This window comes from Macaca nemestrina, chromosome 4 (genome assembly GCF_043159975.1).
Source record: "Macaca nemestrina isolate mMacNem1 chromosome 4, mMacNem.hap1, whole genome shotgun sequence".
Taxonomy (NCBI): Eukaryota; Metazoa; Chordata; class Mammalia; order Primates; family Cercopithecidae; genus Macaca; species Macaca nemestrina.
This window is the reverse complement of record NC_092128.1, coordinates 165870746-165894033: the sequence shown is the minus strand read 5'-3', so window position 1 is coordinate 165894033 and position 23288 is coordinate 165870746.

The window sequence follows — 23288 nt, the reverse complement described above, 5'->3', positions numbered from 1 at the left end:
CCTTCTTCCATCTTCAAAACCAGCAATGGCCACTCAAGTCTTTCTCATGATGCATCACTCTGACACTGACTCTTCTGCTTTCTCTCTTTGACTATGCAGGAGGACCCTTCTCCTTACCTTGTATCCACCTGAATATTTCAGGCTAACCTCCCCATCTCAATATCCTTAACATAATTACACCTGCAGTATCTCTTTTCACAAGTCACGTTCTAGACATTAACACACAGTTATTTTTGAGAGGAAACGTTATTTTGTCTACCACAGTTTGCTAGCAGTTCTCCCATAAGATTGGGAGTTTTCTTTTTTTGTCTGTTTCTTTACTTGCTTTTAAATTATTTCTTTCGCTGTGACAAAATTCCCTTCCTATGCAACATCCCCCTGAGCCACTGCATCACCACTGGGACTTGAGGAACAAGGAACATTGAAGCAAATGTGAAACTTGTGCTGCATTCAGTATTTTGAGGAAAAGAAGTTCTTTTTCTCTGACCTAGGAGTTTGATAGCTTCTGCTAGCATCAACGTAATTGTGACAGTCTCCATTGTTAGCTTGCAACGCAGAATAAGATTTCGGGTGTATCACAGCGTATGACTGCTTTAGCCTGGTCAATCATTTTTGACTTAATAATTAACTTTAATTAAGTATGGTGTTGCTAAGCTCTCTGCCACTATATTAAAACGATCTCCTTTCTCTAATTTCTAATAACGTTTGTCCCTCTTTTCTGCCACCCTTTATGCACAGCCTTCTCCAAGAGCATAAGGCTTCTATTAACAGTTTCCTCAAAGCACTCTGGGCTTTCACTGTAATTCTCCTCAAGGTCTACTTTCTAGTTTCAAACTCACTCTCACATTTCAAGTTTGTTTTCTTGCATCTCGCTTTTGGTTCCAAACAGAAATTTTGGTTAAAAAAAATCAGCTTTCTTTTGCTGAATAATAAATTATCCTAAAGTGTAAGAGCTTAAGACAACACATATTTCTTTCTCTTACAGTTTCTGAGGGTCAAGATTGAAATTCTTGGAGTAGCTTAGGAGAGAACTTCTGGCTCTAGAAACTAAGAGATTGCAGCCAAACAGTTAACTGGTGATTCTGACACCTCAAAGCTTACATGAGGCTTGTGAACCTGTATGCAAGCTCCTTCATATGGGTTTTGGCAGACATCAGTTCTTTGGTGGCTCTTGGCTGTCACAGAGTGGGTGATGAGAGCAACAGTGAGAGGGAGAGAAAGAGACAGAGAGAGAGCGCATGCAATATGAAAATATCACATATCAGTATTTTATAACCTAATCTTAGTAGTGACATATTTTACTTCTGCTATGTATTATTTGACATCCAGACCAACCATGGTACAATGTGAGTGGAAATTATCTGGAGTTAAAATACATGAGGGCTCTCTTGAAGGATGAGCATTATAAACTGTATTCTTGGATATTATGATTCCAAAATTAGTCTTCTTTTTATATCAAAAATATTGATATTTTAAAATAATATTATTATGCAGAAGCCATCTCTATCGAATATCTTTTGTTACATATCTAAGACAGAAGAAATCACTTTATACCTATACCAAGTAAATTTTTAAACTTTTAGGGTCATAAATAAAAGAAATATTTTAATAGCATATTAATTATCCATATTAGTATATTTGCATATGGAATTGTCTAAAATACATTCATAATGTTAGATGAAAAAACCTGATTGAAAGTGAGTAACATGTGGCCGGGCGCTGTGGCTCATGCTTGCAAACCCAGCACTTTGGGAGGCCAGGACGGGACGAGGCCAGGAGATTGAGACCATCCTGGCTCACAGGTGAAACCCTGTCTCTACTAAAAATGCAAAAGAAAAAAATTAGCCGGGTGTGGTGGCGGGCGCCTGTAGTCCCAGCTACTCGGGAGGCCGAGGGAAAGAAAGTCTGAGTAACATGATTCATGGCACACAAGAATGATCAGTATTTGTCTTTGGCTGGGTGCCCATGAACATATAGCTTCATGTCCATGATGTGGCCTCTGGTCATCTCGCCTACCTCAACTATTCTCATCTCCCTCCACCAGAGACACACTCTGTCCTCCTTGCTAATTCTAAACTCAAGAGATACATTCCTGACTCATGACTTCTACTTTGGCTATTCCTTCTACCTATAATCCCCTTTCACAGATATTCTCCTAATTTCCCACTTCACTTCTTTCAAATTTTTTGTCAAATGCCATCTTCTCAGTGAGACTTTCCCTGATTACAATTTACATTAACCCAGTATGTGCAGCTAATTCTCAATTCCTGCCTCAAATTTATTGCATGTACTTACAAGCCTCTATAATATTGTGAAACTTATTTTTTGTTGTTGTTTTTACTATCTGCCTCCCATACTAACCTGTAATTTCCAAAAGACAAAATTTTTGTCTATCGTCTCCTTTAGTCAAGAGCCTCTGGAACTTAGAATACTGACTGAAACAGTGATAACTCAAAGAAAACTGCTGAATGAATGAGTGAATATATGGGGCTTCTTGAGGTAACAGGCTGGTAAATTAATCAGCAGGTTGAATAGTCCATACTGAATGTTTCCTTTGCACCAATGAATAAGTTGTTATATTGAAATATAAGAAACTGGAATAAGTTAGAGACTTAGATCATCACTGAATATATTTGGAAATACTGCTTCTCAGATGTTGTCACACTGGGAGCTATTAAGGGATATAAGACTGTTTTAGATTATCATGGTAGCTCCAATATTCTTATTATCAACTCATATCAAGTGACCATTGCTGAACTGCACGAAACAGCATTTACGGTTTTAATTTTAAAGTTGTTCCATGAATTTTTTTAGCACAACTTCAAAGCAATGGACCGAAGTTATATTCTATAGTGACTTGAAAGGCTGTATAATCCAGTTGATTTTTAGCTTTCCTGTGGAGCTTGAATTGTTACTGAGGTTGTGTGATAATAAACTCTATTTTTCCTATTGAGCGTCAGGCTAATATATAATTTTTTTTTCAGTTAATGGGATTTCTATTGTATTTTGTAGTAACATTTGCCAATTCGGTATCTCCTTTACTCAAAACAAGATCAAAGGACTTTCTGCTCTCTGATCTCCAGTTCGTCAAACATCCTTGAATGACATTTCTCATTACTTTCTGAAAATACCCAAGGTAAGGCAGAATGTCTGCAATACAATACAGAATCACTTTGTGCCAAAAAAGACAGAGTGGCTAAAATTATTAGTTTTATGTTCGCCAGAACTGTTGTCAGCAATTCTGTTACCACTTTAAAAGAAATGCTCAGTTCATATGATAGTTGAGAAGTATTTTCTCTTCTGCCCTTAGATTCTGCTAAACATCAATCCAATTAACAATAGACTTCTCAAGCTAAGCTCTCATATCTTCTAGGCACTATCAGACTAAAGGAAAGCCACGAGGGTACTGTGATTTAGCGCTTCTTACCCTGAATTCTGTTGCAATCAGATCAGCTTTGACCATTTTCATTCCATTTCTTGATACTTCATATAAGATTTACTTGAATAAAATGAAGATTCCTTTGGATAGAAAAAATATTTAAAAATAAGTTATAAGCTATATTCTCATGTGGCTCTCCTGACCCAAAAAGATATATTACTAAGTGCAGTGTAATGAAGTGTTCCTCCCCCAAAAATACAATTTACGTCCACCCAGAAACTCATGTGACTTTATTTGGAAATAGGGTTTTGCAGATATAATTAGTTCAGATGAAATCATTCTGATTTTGTGGACCCGAATTCAACAATGGATGTCCTCATAAGAAAGCCATGTGATGGCACAGAGACGTACAGGAAGAATTCCATGTAACAGGTAAGGCTAATTGAAGTGGTATCTACAAGCCAAGGAATGCCAATGAGGACCAAAACCACTAGAAACTAGTAATAGCCCAGGAAGGATTCTTCCCTAGCCTTAAATGTCACCACTCTGCTGACACCTTGATTTTACAATTCTAGTCTTGAGAACTATAAGAAAATACGTTTCTATTATTTTAAGACACCCTATTTATGGTATTTTGTTATAGCAGTCCTGAGAAACGAATAACACTAATATTGAATCTATGAGAAAATGTGTTTCAAATGGTTTATTTCAACATATTTTGAAATTCTATGTATTTCCCATAATGCATCAATTTCTGATGTATACATTCTTTCGAAGGCCTTCCAGGTTAGTGTCATAATTAGGTGTGATTACCCCAAAATCACCCATTTTAAAACTTAAATGTTTTTCTTGACTTCCTATCATGTATGCTATGACTCAAATTATATGTTTTTAAATAAATCTAGTTATAGAATTATAAGAAATAAGACAATGTGGTATGTCCTTTAGAACATTAATTTGCATATGATTCTATAATGAAGAAAGGAAAAATGAAGATATTCCAGAGATGACAGAGAACTGCATTATATTCCCTGGCCTAACTTATTTTTTTCCTTTAAATAAAATTGAACCCATGGAGCTAGAGAGTGAAATGACAGTTGCCAGAAAAAGTGGCAGGGATGGGAGGGGAATGCGGTGATGGTTAATGGGTACAAATTAATACAGTTAGGTAGAATGAATAGTATCTAGTATTCAGTAGAACAATAAGGTGACCACAATAAACAATAATTTATTACGTATTTTAAAATAACTAACAGAATGGAATTGGAATGTTCCTAACATAAATACATTATAAAGGCTTGAGGTGGTTAACTACCCTGGTTTGATCATTACTCATGGCATGCTTATAGCAAAACATCACATCTACCCCATAAATATATACAATCATTTTGTAGCCATAGTAATTAAAATTTTTTAAAGCCTGTAGAGAATGAATAAAGGCACAAACGAAGGAAAAATAATTTAAACACCTTTAGTTGACAAAGAGTTGTATCTAGTATAAATAGAAAAGTATTTCAATTAAAAAAAATTAAGTGACAACAAACATTTAAAAAATAAAAACAAATGACACTAGAGTTGGCAAGGAAGTAGAGCAACTTTAACACTGATACATTGCTGGTGGGATTTGAAAATGTTAAAATTACTTTGGAAAATATATTGATATATTTTTATAAAATTTATTTTCCCTTGCCATATTTCCTAGCAAATCTAGTTTTCTATTTATCCTAGAGAAATAAAAACTTAAATCCCTAATTTATTTGTGCAAAAATATTTACCCCATGTATTTTATAAATGTTTAAAGCTAGAAATGACTCCAAATATCTATCAATGGGTGAAAAGATACACAAAATCCAGAGTATTTATACACTAGATGAATCACAAATTGTTTTGCTAAATAAAATAAGCCAATAAAAGGAGTATGTACAATATCATTCCATTGATATTGTTTTAGAATAGTCAAAACTAATTTATAGTGAGAAAATCAGATAAATGGTTGCCTGTATAGGTAAGTGTGAATACCTACTACTGGTTGCAAGTAATTTATAGTAAAGTCTGAAGGGCTTGAAGAAATCTAGACTCTTGGGAAAAGTATCTTACAGAGGAGAATCTAAGGTAAAAACATCAAAACTAGGTAAGGTACAGTGGCTAACACCTGTAATCCCAGCACTTTGGGAGGTTGAACTGGGTGGATCACAAAGTCAGGAGTTCAAGACCAGCCTGGCCAGCATGGTGAAGCCTCGTCTCTACTAAAAATACAAAAATTAGCCAGGCGTGGTGGCACGCACCTGTAATCCCAGCTACTTGGGAAGCTGAGGAAGGAGAATCACTGGAACCCAGGAGGTGGAGGTTGCAGTGAGCCGGGATCATGCCATTGCATTCCAGCCTGGGCAATAGAGCAAGGCTCTGTCTCAAAAAAAACAAACAACAACAACAAAAACCAAAACTAAGCAGGAAAGGGTTAATGGAGCCCAAAATGTAAGGAAGGCTTAGATAAAATTTTGGAACTTAAGCAATTTCAGAAGATTTAAGAAAATTTAGCTAATGTTTTTGAACTTTTCACAAAACTAGCAGTAGAGGAAATTCCAGAACTACAAAATTAGACAGGCTAACTTCCTGAAACTACAGAAATTCCAGTACAACAAAATTAGACAGGCTAACAGCCATTCTTCTCTTCTAGAATTTAATAAAACTAATTCACAGTAAAAATGTAATAAGAAACCTGATTAAGTACATAACTCACCCAAAATTATCATTTTAAAAACTAATAACTATATATTGGAATTATATTCTTATAAATAAAAAATTCTAAAGATATGTCAATTGAACATATAACACTATAACCCAACAGTACAATTAAAAAAAAAAAAAGGAGATAAAAATGAAAACAAGTTGTTAAAAAAACAACATAAATATGTTAGTGAACTCTGGAAATAACTAAAATAAAGGAAAATCATTTCAGGAATGAAGATTTTCCTCTGAGTAACATATGAGCAAACAAAAACAAGTCATATTGTATGTGAGAAAGATTAAAAGGCAAAAGCTTTTAGAATTAAAAGAAATAAAAAGACAAAATTGATTTAAGAAAGAAGGGCTAGGCATGGTGACTTACACCTGTAATCCCAGTACTTTGGAAGGCCGAGGTGGAGGATCACCTGCGGTCAGGAGTTTAAGACTTGTCTAGCCAACACAGAGAAACCTCACCTCTAGTCTCTACTAAAAAAAATTAACTGGGCGTGGTTGTAGGTGCCTGAAATTCCAGCTACTGGGGAGGCCGAGGCAGGAGAACCACTTGAACCCGGGAGGCGGAAGTTCCAGTGAGTTGAGATCAGTGACAGAGCAAGACGCCTACTCAATAAATAAATAAATAAACAAACATAAGAAGGACAAATTAAAACATAGGCAACACATACACACACGTATTAGATTTTTCTGACAAAGAACAACCGAAGCAGGGAAAAAGAAAATGAAAAATGCTGCTACTCAAAATCTTCCCTGAGAAACTCTGAAATTACATTTTGAAAGAGAACATCCATTTATTGGAGGAAATTAATCAAGAACAACTAATACTGATACATATTCCAGTATAGTTGACGTCACATTTCTTTATTGCTGCTATAGCAAATGCTACAGACTTCATAACTAACACAATTTGTTATCTTTCACTTTTGGAGGTCAAAAGTCAATATGTTCCCTCTGGAGACTCTAGGCGAAAACCTGTATCTTCGCTGACATTTTTCGCTTCTGGAGGTTTTCCACATTCCCAGGCTTGCAGTCTCATATTACTCCCCCTTCTGTCCTCATCATTACATCTCCTTCTCTCACTCTGATCCTTCTTCTACCCTCTTAATAAGCACCCTTATGATTACATTGTAGCCACCCAGATAATCGAGGTTAACCTCCCTATCTCAAAATCTTTAACATAATCACAACTGCAAAGTCCCATTTTCCATGAAGGACAACATTTTCACGGGTTCTGGAGATTAAGAGATGGACATCTTTGGGAAACTTTATAGTGTCTACCATGGATTATAAAGAAAGAAAAGATAATGCTTTAGGCATCCAGACAAACAAAATCAACAAAACAAAGGAATTATAAAATACAATCAGATTATCATCAGACTTTCCAAGAGTAACACTGAGGCCAGAGAAAAAGAGAAAATTATCTTTTTTTTAACAGTTACATAAAAGAATATATGAATATGAGGTACAGATTTATTTTCCAACTAAACATATTTCAAATATAAAAGCCCCTGAAAAACTGTCGTGGGGTATTTTAAGTGTTCATAGAATGAGACTTTGAGAAGTCATTGAATGTGTTTCAAACAATTTTAATGACTGGAAAGACATAAAAATATATAAAAACTAGTGCATAATATTGTGTGTGTGTATATATATATAAAAAAAACTAAGAATACTTGATATAAGAGATATAAGAGGTATAAAATACATTTTGACTGTAAATGGGGAAAACACACAAAAATAAACAATTTAAATATAATTAAAATTATGAGAAAAGGATACATCCATAGGGTAGAAGAGATTAAGTAAGAAATCTTTAGTCCTGAATTGCAATACACAGTGTCAGAGGTCAATCAATGCTTTTCCGTGTATTGCTGTGTCAATTGAAAATGGCTTGAAACAATAACCAAACCAGTATTAAGAAGTATTCCTGGTTATTAGATTGCCACATTGAAACATCATTTCTCACTAAAACAAAACATGGCTTCTTGAAGTATAGCTGACCCACAGCCATATCAGAAAGTGCCTAGAACATCTTCTCATACCCAATGACAGGGCCATGTCCAAAGGACTCAGAAGTCAATTTGAAGAGGTTTCCCCTATCTAAAGAAGAAATAACTTAAGGATAATTAAGGAAAAGCATGGTTGCAGATTGAACCCCATCACATAGATTTAAATATATAAAATTGCAAATTATAATAATAATGAAGTCATAACTTTTGGACAATGCTAGAGACCCAATTCATTCTTTTAAAAATTAGTGCTATGATTTTAATATGGTTTGTTTGGGCCTACAAATCTCATGTTGAAAGTTTGATTCCCAGTGTTAGAGATGGAGCCTAGTAACTGTGTTTGGACCATGCAAGAAGATCCCTCATGAAAGGCTTGGTGCCATTCTCACTGGAGTGTGTGAGGTCTCCTTCTTAGTTCCTACAATATCTGATTGTTGAAAAGAGCCTGACACCTCCTTTTATCTATCTTCCTTCCTCTCTTGTCTCATGATTTCTGCACGCCAGCTCCGTTTATCCTGCTGTCATGAATGGAAGCAGCCTGAATCCTTTGTCAGAAGAAAATGCTGGTGCAATGCTTCTTATACAGCCTGCAGACCTATGACACAAATAAACCATTTTTTAAAAGAAATTACACAGCCTCAGGTAATTCTTTATAGCAACACAATCAGATTAAGGCCATTAGTAATTAAAAGAAAAGAAGACATGGAATGCTTCTTTTATAAGGATGAAACCACTGGGTAACCAAATGATAGCCGTTTATTTTTTAGGCAAACAGCTGAAGAAGAAATAATAAAATTATAATATCATGATTTTTCAATACCTACTGGAAAAATAGATTTAGGCTTCGAGCATTAAGAACTGCTAAAACAATAAAAAGAAAGAATTATGATATATGCCCCTTTTTGAAGAACTTACCACCTGTAAATTAGACAAGCAAAAAAATCGAATTTTAATTCTGATTAAGTCTCTCAATTTAATTATTAAGAGAGTCACACTAACTTATACCATGTAGATATATATGAAGGAAACTCTACAGAAAAAAAAAAGTACAATGGCTTTTCAACAAGTTAATTAAAAAGAAACCTAGACGTAATTTCTTTAGACAATTAAAAGATATTTTAGGGGAATAAGGAATGGAAGAACTAAACTGTAGTGTTAAGTGGTACACAATTGGGTGGTAAAACTATAAAGAAGAAAGGCACTATTTAATGTAAAATCAGGCTAGTCGTTGCTCTTAGCAAGAGAGGGTCTGTGATTGGGAAGAGGCATGTAGAACATTTCCAGGGAGGCTATATCTTCTGCCCTGATTTTTCGCAGTATAATAATTCATCAAATTATACATTTGTGTTCTTAATCTACAGTGTAAAAATGATATTTAATGGTAAAAAGATTAAAATAACAGAAAAGTTAACATTTAATCCGGTAAATTGTTCATTATAGTAAGTGATATCATGTACCACTTATCTCTTATCATCAGGGATGAGAAAATGGCTACACATCCATGCAGTAATGGTTTCTTATTATTTTCAATTATAAAATTGAAAATCATTTTCTGTGGGTCTACTTGGCAAGAAATACCAAATATTGAAATGATTACAATCCTTGACACAATCACTTCATTTGTTAATTTTTTAAATTGGCAAAGATGTGAAGTAATTGGAATCCTGATACACTGTCACCGAGAATGTAGAATGATGCAACCAATATGGAAAACAGTATGGAAGTTCCTCAAAAAATAAAAAATGTAAGTATTGTATGCAAATCCCACTTCTGGGTATTTTCCCAAAAAACAAAAAAATTGAAGTCAGGGTCTTAAAGAATGTTTAGCACTCTCATATTCACTGCAGAATTATTTACAATAGCCAAAATTTGAAACAACTTACAGGTCCATTGATAGATTAATGTATTCTTAAAAATGATATATACATACAATGCAAGATAATTCAGCATTAACAAAAGGAAATCCTGCAATATGCGACAACAAGGATGAACTTTGAGGACACTGCGTTAAGTGAAATAAGCCAGTCAGAGAAGGTCAAATACTGCATTATTCAATTTGTCACAGGTATATAAAATATTCAGACTCATAGAAGCAGAAAAAGTGAGGTTGCAAAAGACTGGGGAGAGGAAAATGAGAAATTGTTGCTCAATGGCTATAATATTTCCATTATATAATATTAATAAGTTCTAAAGATCTATTGCATGACATAGCACCTACAATTAAAAATACCATACTGAGCCCTTTAGAGGATATATCTCATTAACTGTTCTTACCACACACACGTGCACACACACGCATACACATACATATTGCAAATGAAAAAATTACAGACACAGACATAGAAAAAACAAGGAAAAGTATGGGCGTGCTGGCTCACACTTGTAATCCCAGCACTTTGGGAAGCCAAAGCAGGAGGGTCGCTTGAGGCCAGCAGTTTGAGACCAGCCTGGCTAACATGGCAAAACCCCATCTCTACTAAAAACACACCAAAAAATTAGCTGGGTCTGATTACACATGCCTGTAATCCCAACTACTCGAGTGGTTGAGGCAGGAGAATCACTAGAACTTGTGAGGTGGAGGCTGCAGTGAGCCAAGATCAAGCCAAAGCACTACAGCCTGGACAACAAAGCAAGACTGTCTCAAAAAGAAAAGAAAAGAAAAAACAATAGCTATGTTAAGCATCTTAATTGTGGTGATGATATCATGGGTGTATGCAAAGTCTCAATTCATTAAAATGTATATATTAAATATGTGTTATTTTTACATATAATTTCTAATTCAATAAGGTTAAAAAAGAAATCAACAAAAAACTATTTTTTAAATTTCTAACCATAAAATGTATGCATTATAGACTGTAACATATATATTACAACTATATTATGTATTTACAGTACAGAGTATAATGAGAAACAGTACAGGTACACTGAACAATGAACAGAGTGCACACATTGGTTGTCTATGAATGAAACATAATAAGAGATTTTGAAAGATTTCTCCCTTGCCATTTCTATTTATTCTAAACTCCTTACTATGGATCTTTCTACATACCTAGTTTTGACTTCACTTATTTCTTTTACTCCCTTATTTTCTCTTTTTAGCACTTGTCATTATCTTACTGATGTTTAATTTGCTTGCTTTTCTTGCTTATAGTGTCATTACAAGTTCTATGCAGGCAAGAATTTTTTCTCTATTTGGGTCATTGATGAATCTCTAAGACTTAAAATAGTGTCTGCAATGCAGTCAAATTATAACACATGTTTATTAAACTGGTAGATACATGATTAAGTCTATATTATTTTGTAATTAAAAAATAAATATTATTTTTAAATGTTTATATAAATCCCGGAGTAATGAAAAATTTATGGACACTACACCCCCAAACATACGTCAAACTTATTATACCCTTAAACTTATGTCAAAAATTACTATGTTGATCATAAAAATGACCATGTTTTGCTCTTTCGATTTTTTTAGGCCTTGATATTTTTTATATTTCAACATTAATAATACTATATTTAAAATGTTACATTGATGTCTGTACTCATGCAGTGGTGTTTCTTAACCCAGTTTTAGTTTTTAAATGAACTCCACTCTAGCCACCTGGTTTTCAAATGTTACCGTAATATGAAAAAATTACTATTGACATGCACCTTGCCTTTATTTTTAACTTGAGCTGAATTGTATCAAAGAAAATCTCATGTTTTTCATCTATGGCAGGAATGTAACAGACTAAATACCACTTGTCTAAAATGCTCTCTGGTTGTGTTGTCCCACTAAATACATTTACACTGAAATCACAACACTTTTAACAGAGAAAATGAGAACTGCGCATTTTGTATTATTTGACAAGGACATGACATTATGTGTTCAATGTAAGTTTCTGAACTGCATGTTCTAAAATGGGTTTATTTTATAATGATTAAGTTTTCCTTTCAAATACATCTTTGCTGCTTGAATTAAGTAACTACTAATGTAGGAAATCACAGTTATTTCAATAAGAAAACTCAGCTATTGTGCAAGTATACAGGAGCACACTCCATTAACCTTTCTGTCCTTGGAAATCAGACTGACATATTGTGCAACTTCAATTAGCTTGTCAAATAAATGCACCGCCACTACAATTCTTTTCTTTAGTTCAGTTTTAGGAAATGAGGTATGCCAAAAACAGAATAAGCATTATAATTTTCTTCTCTGGGAGAAATATTAGGCAATGCATATTGAAGTAATATTTAAAACAGGATATTTCTTTATCAACTGTAACATGAATGATAATAGACATGGTTCCTGATTTGACATTTCATTCCATTTTTCTTTTAATAGTGAAGACCATGTAGCCCATTTAAAATTGAATGAGACTGGTATTTTCAAGATGTTTGCCATATACAAAGCAAAATTTGACTAGATTTTATTTCTTGTAGCTAAATAACTTACATTGTTGGCCATATACATATAGAATAACAAAAAATGTGAGAAGTGGAATCATGTATATAGATAGATAGATAGATAGATAGACATAGATATCATATATTATATGTATTATACATGTAATATATATATTATTAAAATGGTAGAGACATTTAATTGGCCATCTTTAAAAAGGTTACCCTATTGTCTGGAAGTAAATGTATTTCTCTTTATTGTCAATTTCCATAAAATGCAAATAATGGCAAACATCTTTATCTTCTTTTATTACAGGCTTGAAACTTGTGTAACTACTGCTTACTTTCAATAATATATTTGACCAAAAAATAGGTACTCCTCAGGAAAAATAATCGCAATTATTTTAACAAATATTCCTCAAAATATAGTTTTACACCAAATCAAACATAATTGCTTAATTTTTTATTGCAGTGCCCATATATGATGGTAGAGAAAACAAATTTACCAATTAAAAATCTGTGTGAATGAGCACTAATGTTTAGAATATGATCAAAATTTGAATACTATAAAAATAAAGAATATGCACGGTCAGACTTGAAGAGAGTTATCAACTCTACATTTTTTTCTTTCACTATAAATGCACATTTTTTTAAAATCAAAGAAATGTCTCTTTAATGGAATGAAGCTATATATTTTCTAACATGTCTTAATATGTCAATAATTCAAGTTAGTTTTCCACCTTTATTCTTCCCAACATCACAGTCTAACTCATCTCTTTAGACATGATCCAATATTTACATGTAGTTCTCAACTTTTGATCTGATCTGATACTAGTTATCTTCCTATTCTGCGTGATAAACGAATATCAATGTTGAAATTGAATTTAGTCTGTAATACAGGTTAGGAAAAAATATCTTGGTGATAGCAATGTATAGAATTTTTATAAGGATATATTAATTTTATGTGTGTTAAGGTTGTATCTATATTTTGATGTTTTAATATATATCCACATTTTACTCACACTTATTTGGTTTATAGACATGAAGTAAATAAATTAAAAGGGACCCTTGTGTGACTAGATACATACTTGCAAAAAGATGCATCTATTATGTTCCATTGTATATCTATTGTGGTTTTATTACAGAGATAATATACTTAACAAATATTTCTAAGTGATCACCAGAAGACCTGGACACTGAGAACAATTTTAAAAAGAAACACATTTTCTTTGATGTCATTTCTGCAAATACTTGGAATAAAAAAAAGTGAATAATGTTTTCAACAAAGTGATTTGTGGCTGCACAAGTGGTGTCATAGCCTGAGTTATCTGGAAAGAAGTGTCTTAGCCAGTGATTCATAAGTTACTGTTTTACTAGGGAAAGAATCCCTAAGTCAGTAGTACAAGATGAGGGGAATGAAGTGAGAAAGTTGGGAGGGGTCATTGTTTTTCCTGACCGTTATTACTGATTACATGATCCCTCTAAACCAGCAGTCCCAAAACTTTTTGGCACCAGAGGCTAGTTTATTGGAAGGCATATTTTTTTTTTCCACAGCCAGGTTGGGGGATGGATGGTTTCAGGATGAAACTCTTCTACCTCAGATCATCAGGCATTAGATTCTCATAAAAAGTGCACAACCTAGATCCCTCGCATGCACAGCTCACAATAGGGTTCCCACTCTTCTGAGAATCCGATGTTGCTGCTGATCTGTCTGGAAATGGAGCTCAGATGGTAATGCTGGCTCACCCACCACTCACCTCCTGCCATGTGGCCCAGTTCCTTACAGGCCAGAGGCCAGTACCATTCTATTGCCTGGGGTTGAAGACCTGTGACCTAAATGATCCAAGAAATCAGCTAAACTGCGTGTCTCAATCGCCCATGGATGAGAAGAGAACGAAGACTTTATATTTTAGCTTTCATTGGCCAAAGGTTTTAAGTAACTCCTCCATATTCCTAAGTTGGATCTGGAGGCACTAAGCGGGATTCCATTTTGGTAATGAATGGTAAACATTGTGAGAGAAGGAAAAACTACTAGGGACATACAAGGCAGGGGCACAGAGAAACTATGAAGTTTTGCTCCCATGAAGCAAACTAAAGCCGATGTGCTGTAATAGCCAGGAAAAGAGACGGATGATGTCAGCAGACCTGCAGCAGTGAATGAATGTCTGATTTGGGAAGTTACCTTTGTAGTCTCATAATATTCAGTCATAGTCTTGACATGATTGTAGTTTTTCATTAATAGAGACTAAAAGAATAATTACTATATTTAAAATTATGGATAGCTCTTTGTGTTTCTATAACACTGAAAATAATTTTGAAAATATCAAGGGGAATAAATTAAAGTATTATTATACATACTCTGGCTTTAGTTTGATTATCAAATAAGAAGAGACACCAAAGGAACAATGCTTCCGTTTTAGTCAAAAGTAAAGTTCATTTTCAATCTTTGTTTTCTGTTTATACTGCAGAATAGGGAAGACCCCAAAATAGTTTTTAACTAAGTATGAGAATAAAATCAAAGGCGAAAGTATATGAAAATGTCAGATAATGTTAATTGGGGATGGAGAGGTGCTGTTCAAAAGAAGAAAGGAAGAAAACTGACTTAAATGTTGATGTATTGAAAAACTATGAAAAAATAACATTTGCCTATGTTCATTCGGAGGGTCATTATTGGAAAAAGGCAGTTCCTATATAAATGCTAACACTATCAAAATGTGATTTTGTGCTAAAGCAATAACTTTGTCTTCAAGTAGCACACCAGGTTGCTTTATGCATTGTAAAGTTAAAAAGTCAAGCATGATATGAGAGATCTTAGTGAAATAGGTTTGGAAACTTACAAGTGTTTCTCCAACATTTTGGAGGAAAATTTTCTTTCCAAACAAAGTTTAAACTGAAAGAAAGTCTATGTACTCTGAAACAGAGCACGTATACTTTTGGGCAATGCAAATACCTTTCCTACTTCAGTAAAGAACATCTTCCTCAATATTTTGTGATCTGTGTTCTATGATTTTACTTTTTACCGGCAAGCACTTTTCACACAATACAAGAAAAAAAGCTGTGTCTATTATAAATATCATCCATCACATTTCATAATGACAAGGCTTAGAATAATTTGCACGTATTTAGATACTTAAAGAGTTATTAAAATATAAACAGAATAACAAGTTGTTCTCATTTTCTTTACACCGAAGTAATAAGAGTTTCTGGAGGACATAACCAGAAAGAAGAATTTGATTAAAAAAAAAATCCCATTCAAAAAAAACCTACAAGAATTGCTATTGCAGTGAGGTTGAGCAGATATTTTTAAGAATATAATTAGACAAAATTTCGATTTTGACATTTACAGTTTATACATTGTATGTTGCTGAAAATGCTTTTATGACATGTTGGCTCTAAAAATGTAATCTGAACAATTGTATCATTTTTTCAATTTTGAGGGAAATGCTTCTTTAGACTTATCAGAAAATTGTTTTTTGAAGCAGAAACCATGAGCTGCTACAAAAATCTACTAAATTGGCAAATTAAATGCTTCGTGAAGAGAGCATTACACTAAAATTATGAATTTATAATTTTTCTCTTGCTCTTATCAATAGCATAACAAAGTATAACTGGTAGAAAATAATCTTATTTCCTCAAGAAATAAGAAATGAGAACTATAAGTCCAAAAATATAATTCTTGAAATAACCTGGTGGAACATAACCTAATTCATTTTTCATGTTGTAAAGCAATCTAACACTTTTGTTAATGTTCCCAGCACTTTTTTTTTCTTTTGCCATCAGCATAAATAGTAAAAGTGTATTGGATGCCAATGATATCGTCATTTCTCACATTGAAGACCATGCCAAATTTCAACATTTAAAAGTTTTTAGAAAAATAGCATCATCGATAAAAGTTTTCACTGTGAAAAGTTAAGAGAGTTGGGAGTAGTTTCCTCTTTTTTGGTGTTTTCTATGATGTTTTTGTGCATAAGGGAAAATACAGATATTTAAATATATGTTTATTGTTTATATTTGATCATAAAAATGACAAAAGGAGAATGCCATAAATATATCTCATGGAAAACTTGCTTTTATGAGTTTGTATGAAGTTCATAGGGAGATCAATATTTGATTTCCTAAAGAATGAGTCTAGGAAAATAATCATATATATTTCTATCTGCCTATCTATCTATCTATTTATCTATCTATCCATCTATCTATCTATGTAATTTATCATCTTTCTTCCCATCCATTTCTTCCTTCATTAATTTCTCTGTTTGATAATGAAATCTGTCTCTTCACGAAAGTTTGGGAACATAGAGGGGCTTCATACTTCTGACTGTGGAACTATCAGTGCAAACGATTAGTCATTGCAGTAAAGTGAGCATGAGTTTCTCAAAATTAGATTTCAGTATTCTTTTTTCCAAATTTGGGGAAGTGCATAATCTATTTTTGTTATTTTAGTTGCCGTTAAGTCATGATGGCAGCAGAAGCTATAGCAGTAAAGGTAATGGTTAGTCTTAGAGCAGTGGAGGAACTTCCCATTCTCTGTCCACATAGATAGCAAAAGGAAGACACTCCAAACTATGTATGTGACTCTCAGTTATATTTATATTTTTCTATTGGATTTTAACATTCAGTATTTTAAAAATTAGGTTAAAACCAAAGCTTTACCAAAATATAATAGTGAAAAATATGAAATAATCAATATATATTTAACTATATATATTACCTCTCAATTTATTTATATTTCTATATCTCACTATATTATGGTCTTTCATTTGTGCTTATTTCCCCAATTATAAGCAACGTTCCAGAACTTCTATTTATAAAATAAAATATCATAAGTCACTTTTCAAAGCATCAATAACATGTTTTAGACAAATTAAGAGGAATACACAATTCTGCATTCTAATATTCAACATGAATGTTATGTTACATAAGCCTATAAAAGAATCAGGAACAGACTGGAATAAATTTCATGCATAAAAAGTGTTCAATAAATATCAATCATATTATCAAAAATGAGTAAATGATGTATATGTTGCACCATAAACAATGACATGTATTTTTAGGCAAAGCATTAAACATAGTGCTAATTCTTATAGTTTTCCTGTTTTGTTTTGTTGTTATTAAACAAAGAGAGTATATCCATTTCTTAGATTATTATGTCTTTTCAACTGGACAAAAGATTAATATTATACTAGATGTGCCTGATGTACTTATAAAAATTTTTGATATGTAATATTTTATTATTTGAAAAATATTTGGAACAATATATACCTTCTCATGTATACAGCACATATTTCTACCTCTGGGCCTTTCTACTGCCTGTTAGTTAGGCATGAACTATACTTATCTAGATTTTTTAGCACTCATTCCCAAACTATAATCAAGTCTTTTGAAATATTGTCCTCTTCTCCCAAACTGAAACGTATAGAAACATGAGTCTTTTTAGGTCCAACTTTCCCTGATATTCCTATTTGAAACCATAGCTCCCATCACTTTTTCTCTTTATCATGGTTTATTTTTATTGTGTATATAAAATCCTAATGATACAATACATATTTATTTATTCATGGTTTATTTCCACAGTATCATGGTTTATTTCCACAGTGTCACTCAGGGATCTTAATAGCAGTCAATGAAAGTGATTCTGCTAATGAAGCGAAAATGGTCATTTAAAAAAAAAGAAAAATAAAATCAGTTCACAGCATTGTTTGCAGAGTTGGGGAACCAGCCTCAGAACTCCATAACATGATGGAGAAAAAAATTGACCGTCAGGGAAACAACATGATTGCCACTGCCTCACCGAACCCTGGAGGCAACTACTGCTTCTAATGATACCGCCAGCTTCATTGATGCCTTTTCTGCGCCCAAAACTCAGTCCACAGCTGCTCCTGAAATTAAGATGCCTGCTGAATTAGCCAAAAATTAATTCCCATCTCCTTAGAGTTTCTTTCCTCAATTTGCTCACTTCCAAATCAAAGTCTCACATTAATATGTTTGAATGGTAGGGGTTTGGCTCAATAAAGTTTGAATGCATTTTACAGATTGTGATTTTCTTGTATATTGTCCCTGTGCGCTTAAGCTGTCATAACAAAATGCCACAGACTGGATAGCTTAAATAATAGAAATTTATTTCCTCACACTTCCGGAATGAGGAAGTCCCAGATCAGGGTGCTGGCACTATTGATTTTTGATGATAGTTCACTTCTTATCTTGCAGAGGGCTGGCTTCTTTTTGTGTCTTCACAAGGTACAGGGATGGGAGATTGAAATGGAAAAGGGGGGTTAGAGAGAACAATCTCTTTGGTGTCTCTTCCTATAAGGGCATTAATTCTATCATGGGGCCTCAATGCCATGACCTCATGGAGCCTACTTACTTCCCAAAGGCCTTCTTTAAATTATTTGGGAAAGAAGTTAGTCTGATGATTTTTTATATTTTTAATGTATTTTACTGAATAATTATAATCTGTAAAGATGATCTCATTGTAGAGATATCCCAATACAGGACAAAATTACTATTGTATTAATTATACTTTCAAAACAATAATATAAGAGTGGTTTCAAGTGTACATAAATTAATTTAAGTCAGTCACGATCATTTGAAGTTTTGAGAAAGCATGTCATGATTTATTCATGTTGGACAGTTGAGATGTCAGACATATGAAAAAATTGCATACAGCTCCCATTTTTCTCAAAAAGAAGACTCTCTCCTATATTTTGTGAGTAATTGATTCATGTCTCCAAATCACTTTTCTATGTAGATTCAGAATTTTATATATGTATATACTAAGACTATCCCAATAAATAAACAAAACATTTCGTGTAATAACATATTACATTAAAGCTTTACTAAAACAATTGTTGGTAATATGAAACCCGCCTGAAAAGATGGAATCAATCTATGATTTAAGAAGTGTGCACTTTTTGATATAGTGGGTAGGTAGGACAGATGTTGGAAGATAACAAAACAGATGCTAAATGATTCTCTTTTTACAAGACATTTATAAAAGAGAAACAAAATTAAATGTCAAAATGATAGAACTACTCTCAGTTCAGAGATATAAACCTCCCCAAACTCATTAAACTGGAAACAACAGCCAAAACAGGTGTTTACGTAAGTGGGAGCTTAAAACTTATATGGTATGTGGGAAAATAGGTTCTTACTAGAATAAGATATATATGCCAATTTTTCTGTTCATATTTAAAATACTTTACAGTGATATTTTGAGAGAGGCTACTTTATTTTCACTATCTGTGGGTGAATTTAAATGAATACAATTTCAACATCACAAATGTATAACTAAAGAAAAAATGTGCCTATGCAAAAAATGAAATAGAAAAATCGCTGTCAAAAACAAAGAGAAAGTGCATTATCATTTGAAAAATAACCCTCTTTCTTTGAATTATCAAAAATAGATATATTTAATTATGATATCTAGAAACAAGCTTAGAGGAAATTGTAGACACAGGCACAGATGTGATTTTGTGCAGCCAATATTAAAATAGCACATAATTACCACCACAAATAGAATAAATGTCTGTGTCTAGTTCTGTAGGTATTTCTTTCTGTTTCCGGGGATGCTTAGATTTTAAAACTGAAATGAGCAGCATATTCACTTTTTCCCATGTGTTTATAATGAGGCACAAAGAGGGAAAAGTGAATTCTCCTTTAGGCCAATCAATGCAGAAGGCTGTCTGATAACCAGTTGACTCACAGTCAGTGATATATCGTAGCTTCTGAACTGAGGTGACTTTAAATCAGATATTAGACAATAAAATAACAGGTGATTATATTTTAAGATGCTTAAAATATGGTACTTAATTGCAATCTAAATTGATTAACATATATTGTTATAACTGTTGCATAGGTCAATCGTTTCTGTCCATGAAAGTTAACTATATGGAAATATGTAAAAATTTATTGCATCTCCTATGTATATATTTATCTTCATTTAAATTTAACTGTATATATTTTTATAATTTTTAAGTTCAGGGGTACATGTGCAGGTTTGTTACGTAGGTAAATTTGTGTCATGGGGGTTTGTTATACAGATTATTTCATCCTGCAGGTATTAAGCCTAGTACCCATTAGCAATTTTTCCTAATTTTCTCACTCCTTTCATTCTATAAGAAAGATTTTCCAAAAGATATAGTTTTTATTAGTCATTTTTAATTTAAATATTTTTATAAATGGCAAAATGAATTATCCTAAGTACTAGAGATAAAAAGTGCATACCTACATTTCCAAAAGAATCATTAAACTTTGGATTGAATTTTGCATTAATGTTAATCTGATTTTGCTCAACCAAGGTGTTAATAAAATGTATATGTCACTGATTGTTTTTTATTATACATTTATATTGAATACTGAGAGTAATAGAATTTTTATTTTAATAACTCTGCTAGGCAATAAATTGATTTACATCCTCAACATGCAGGGACATAAACTAACTACAATGTAGTTCTCTTGCATTTCAGTTAGCATTCTTGGTTAGCAGATTGAAGATAAGCAACATTATTCTAAGGTGTTAATTGAATTAATTTATTTAGTGTATAGTTGTTAAATGTTGACAATGTCTAGAACATCGCCCAGGGACTAGAGATTGATACACTGGAGAACAAAGTAAATACAATTCCTAGACTCCTGGAATTCAGAGCGTAGTGTGAGTGAAAAATATTAAGCCAATATTCACAAGAAGCATAATGCAAATGCTTATTGAACTGTGTTCTAGATTGTTTCCTTCCTAGAAAATTGTTATTTTATTTTCCTCATAATGATTTATTTTACATGCAGTGTAACTGGGGAAATATTCTGAAAAAAATTAAGACTCTGTTTACATGTGTAACAGAGAAACCATAGACTTGGGCAAATTTTCCCTGAAGATAAAACATAAAACCAAATACTGATAGTGGCACCTAAACAATGAGTACAAAGAGTGAAATAGGAGAAATTGGCTGTTAAAGGTTAAGAAAGCCGCAAGGTTAGTGTTAGATTTTAAAACTGAAATGAGCAGTATATTCACTTTTTCCCATAGGTTTATAATGAAGCACAAACAGAGAAAAGTGAATTCTTCTTTTGACCAAGAAACACAGAAGGCTATCTGATAACCGTTTGACTCACACCCATAACCATTTGACCTGAGGCAGGTGCGGGAACATCAGGTTGAAAAGTCCTAATGATCAGCTGGGTACAGTGGCTCACACCTGTAATCCCAGCAATTTGGGAGGACAAGGCAGGTGGATCACCTGAGGTCAGGAGTTGGAGACCAGCCTGGTCAACATGGCGAAACCCTGTGTCTACTAAAAAATACAAAAATTAGCAGGTTATGGTGACAGACGCCTGTAATTCCAGTTACTCAGGAGGCTGAGGCAGGAGAATCACTGGAACCCTGGAGGTGGAGGTTGCAGTGAGCCAAGATCACACCACTGCACTCCAGCCTGGGCAACAGGAGTGAAACTCTGTCTCAAAGAAAAAAGAAAGAATTTATCCTTGAAATAATGAAAAAATCATTGAAAGGAAAAAAAAAAAAGGAACAGTATCCTTTTGAAATAGTTGAAATTCCATATTTGTTTATGATTTTTTATTGTTTCATTATACACAGAGTTTGATTCAGTTGGTGTTAATTTGATTATTGTGAAAACACTTTTCCATAGAACAGAGCAAAGTATATTATTATAAGGTTATTACTAAGTCAGTTAAACATTAGAAAGTAGGTTCATGTTTCTTTCAGAAACTTTGCCTAGCTGCAGTAATTAGGCTAGTCTGATAAAAATGACTTTGGTTTGAAGTTGCTTTGTAGAAAGTTCAATTCCTTAACTCACTCTTCCACTGACTCACTATGTCACAGAAAAGTCTAGTGATCTAGAGTATTGCAATTTGTTTATCAAAATGCTAGTAAAAATATTTTTAAAGAAAGCCCATTGAGTTTCAATTCTATATACAGTCCTTGAACAGAAATATTTGCTCAGCATCAATTCTCTTCTCAAGTATCTTGGGTCCAGAGATTAGTACTAAAAACCTTGAGACTCAGAGAAGTTAACTGGTTTCAATCAATTACTCTGTGGGACAAGCAATAGAATAGAGGTATGCTGGTTTGCCAGTGTGCAAGATGTATTGGTATATAGGTGACTTTCACATTTATTTAAGGTGATTCTTTAAAACCCTATAAAGTAAACACAAACAGATCAAGTTATTTGCTCAAGTTACAGAGCCATTAATATATAGGGCCTGATATACTTTCTATGATACTTTCAGGCTTTTGCATTACATTTCACTGTCTCTATAACCCATTTGACCCAAAGCACATTTACTTTTAAGGCTACGTAATACCTTATAAGTGAGGTGGTATCAAGTTAATGGTTTTCTAACTTGAGAAATAGGGGTGGGATTAATTTTTATTCAAAAACCATAACTCTTAAAAGTATCACATTCACTTCCCTGACTTAATGACAACCAAAGAAGCAGCTGCATTCCATACAATACAAATTGAATGTATTTTTGGTGGTATAACATATAGATGATACCATAATTGCTCCTTATAGATGATTAAAAAACTACCCAAATTAACCCTTGTAATTGCCCCAACATAAGCATAATGCTCTACATAGAAAAGTTCAAGATACAATACTTGAGCCTCAATATCCATAACAACCTTGTGAAGAAAATACCATTAAATAAATAGATAGCAGCATTTAAAAGAAAGTATTAGGAGGAAATTGACTTTCTGATGTGACTGCATAATAGTAAAAATGCTATCTGACTACGCACAGGATTGTAGTCTAACTTTAAAA